Genomic DNA, 3711 nt, shown 5'->3' with positions numbered 1-3711 from the left:
GTGTGTGTGTGCATGTGTGTGTGTATGTGTGTGTGTATGAGTATGCCATTACATGTGATCTGTACATTCTTGGCTCAGTTCACAGCCCAGAATGCCCCCTCTCTACTTTATATAAGTGGTTCTAATGGGTCAACTATAGACATCCAAATTACTCACTAATGAGTTTAGTGTTTTTCCATTTTGATAATTAAAACAAAATCATCAAACCAGCACAGAAGATGTCCTAGCAGTAACAGCCAGGAAATGGGAAAACACTTTGTAGGCAAGAGAAAAGACGGCTAATATTGCAGGCCACAGATGCAAGCCCACTGTAAAGTGGAGAGTCTTTCCAAGGTTCCTCCCCTTCGATCCTGAGAGCTTGCACAGACATCACACTTCCTCGTTTAGAGCTGTTCCTTTTGGTGGGATGGAGGCGAGAACGCTGCATTTCCGTGATTTAAATGACGGAATTATTCTCCTAGAAGTGAAAGAAGAACAGGAAGAAATATTGAGCGTGACCCTGGAAACAGAAAAGAGGAGTCAAATGGAAAAAGGTTTCTAGCACTGACTCTTCGTAGGTAATATAATTTTAAAATTGCCTTCACTGTGCAGCTTTGCGGTCTACAGTGTGTCTCATTAGCACTGGTGTGCCATGCACAACAATCAACTCACTGTTGTCAGTCTTCAGTCATCCAGACCGTGCTACGTGTTGGAACACAGCTGACCTCAAGTTGGCAGACTTGACGGAGGTTGTACAGCTTCTAGGTCGTGGTACAAAGATTTGAATCTCTTTCTATCCCAGCAGGGACTCTATGGTTGGAAGTCATCAGAGCCTCTGCAGGGCTTGGTGAAGCACGAGTGTCAGCCTCACCCTAGGCTTCTGTGTTGTAAAATGAGGAGGAGCAGCGGGGTCCCGGCCACCTGGCTAGCTTTACCCAAAATAATTACATGGAAACTATTTATTTAAACACTGCCTGGCCCATTAGTTCTAGCCTCTTACTGGCTAACTCTCACATCTTGATTAACCCATTTCTATTAATCTGTGTTTACCACAGTGTCGAGGCTTACCAGGAAGATTCTAACCTACATCCCTCTCAGGACAGAGAGCCATGGCGTCTGCCTCACTGCCTTCTACCCAGCATCCTGTTCTGTCTACTCCGCCTACCTGATTTTCTGCCCCATCAAAAGGCCAAGGCAGTTTCTTTATTTAACCAATGAAAGTAACACATAGACAGAAGACCCTCCCACATCACTCCTGAATCAGAGAATCTGTAAAGAGTTCCCCCAAGGACTGCCTTTCTAACAAATCCCCAGATGCTGCCACATTCTGGAAACCATGTGTAACTGTGGTGTTTGGTGGGGCAGGGCAGCAATCTAAGGGCTATAGTTGAGGATCCTTAAACATTCAGACAAAATGTAGATACCTAAAGGTATTGTATAACTCGCCCATCACACCTTAAAATTCTCCACTTTGCTGCCAATACTCAGAAGCTCAGAGTCACAGGGTTGAACTTGAGCATCGGTTCCCCTGCCCCCATGTAGCACTCAGACCTTTTGTATTCTGAAGTGCTTATCTGCTCCGTCAGGCTCTTAATAACAATACCACAACAAGTGCCATCTATTTGGGTTATTAAGCTTAATTATTCAGCAGGTTTTGCTTTTTCTCCAGCAAGGATTTTATTTACGTTAGCTGTTGAAATTTCACAATCTGTGAGGAGTGTACCAGATTCAATTAGGCCAATGGCAGGGGGAATGATGGCATACACGGATTACCTTGGCTCATTCACCCTGCGGTAGCTTATTGCCAAGCATGTGTTCATAGCCTGTGAATGTGTAAGCTACTATGCCTTGTATGTCAAAAACAACACTATCTGGAAATCATTTTGAGCTCTTCACATGCATTCAGTTATTTAACCCTCATGGCAAAACTGCAAGGTAATGCCCATTTTACAGACATGGAAACTGAGACAGAAAGACATTACAAAACTAGACTAAGTTATTTAGATAGTAATCTAACTTCTTTTCTGCTGCTATGATAAAATGCATTGAATAAGGAAAAGTAAGGCAGAACAGGGTTCGTTTCAGCTCAGATTTCCAGGGTGGAGCGCATGGCAGGATGACAGAAAGATTGACAGCCATGCCTTTATCAGTCTTCAGAACAGACTTTTCCCCCCATCTCTTGCAATGTTTGCTCTACCAGCCATGTCGAGTTGCATCTGCTAGATGAAGACATTGTCTTTATCTTCCTTATAGCGTCCTCAAAACCTCACAGTTTTTAGGTACCAAATATTCTGAGATATAGAAAGAAAAATAAGATGATCTCTGCCAGTGAAGTGTTTAGCTGATGAAGAAGTAAGCAGAACCATGTTCAGGAATTATAATTCAGTGTTATGCTGGCTCTAAGAAAGCTGGACACAAAGAGAAAAGAACTTTCTGTCACAATCTGAAAAATCAAATTGGCACACAAGTTAGGAAGAATTCAAAAGAGAAGCAAATGAATTTGTATATCACATTAAAATGATGCCATAGCAACAGTGAGGGACCAGGGGAAGATGGGAATCCTGGCTTAGTGGATGTGCACATTGCTTGAACACATGAAGGCAAGGCTCCTCCCAGTGTTCCCCTCTGTTCTTTCAATGCTTTGTTACACGAATTCACATCTTAGTCTCCCTGTGTCCATATCTGTGTTCATGGGTAGTCACACCGCAGTGACTCTCACCTCCGTAGAGTGCCTTAATCATCTGTTCTTGTGGACGGTGTAGCGATTAAAGGGGCAGCAGGTCCAGGCTCGACGGTTCTAAGTAGAGATAGTTCGAAGTCTCTGCTATTAATTTTTATAGTTTCCTTGGTCCATATTTTAAAACTCCAGTCTGAACACAGTCACTACCACTACATGTATGTGTTTGCAAATGTGCTCATTCTATGAAGGCTCCAGTCATATTGGGTGTGGGGTCTACCCTGATCCGGCATGATTGCATCTCAAGGGATTCATCTGTACTGATCGTAATTCCGAAAACGAAGTCCCATCCTCAAGTACTGGGGAGTCAGGCATCCAACACACAGATCCTGGGGGTGAGAGCATATGCCAGTTTGTGAATCCTGCTTTATCTAATAAGGATTTACAAAATGTGGGGAAACAGGGTTAAAATAGTTTCACATAAGGGCCTGCTCTCTCTTGCTGCCTTAAGAAATCTGCCACATGATCCCGTGAACAAGTTGAGACTGGTCTGCTGGGTAATGAGAGACACAGGGTCCACTGCCTCCATGACAAGCTGACAGTCAGCCACTCGCCATAACTCAGAGCCCGGGCTGAGTGGCAGCTGACCTAGATAGAGAGTGCAGTAAAGACTAAGTCCAGCTTGAGCTGCACGGAGCTAAGGGAGTCTGCTGTAGCCACAGAGTTGGAGTGTTGTGCCCAAGTTGAGAGACCCCCAGAGAGACCACTGTAATCCAGTCAAGTCCAGAATGCAAAAGCAAGGTTTAATTTTTTCCAGCTAGCTGGGAGTTCTCACTTGCGACACAGTGCAGTAGGGAGAGCTCCCGTTCCTCATTTGGGGTTGACATATATAGGCAAAAACCGCAAGCCAGGTTTACTTAGGGTCAAGGGGACTGGTTTTGCTGAGTACAGGGTATGGGCTCCTTCTGCAGTACAGGGTAGGCTGTCCTTCTGCAGTACAGGGTAGGGTCTCCTTCTGCAGTACAGGGTATGGACTCCTCCTGCAGTACAGGGTA

The sequence above is a fragment of the Microtus ochrogaster genome, chromosome 22, assembly GCF_000317375.1.
Source record: "Microtus ochrogaster isolate Prairie Vole_2 chromosome 22, MicOch1.0, whole genome shotgun sequence".
NCBI lineage: Eukaryota > Metazoa > Chordata > Mammalia > Rodentia > Cricetidae > Microtus > Microtus ochrogaster.
The sequence above is the reverse complement of the archived record's forward strand: the minus strand, read 5'-3'. Positions refer to the sequence as shown.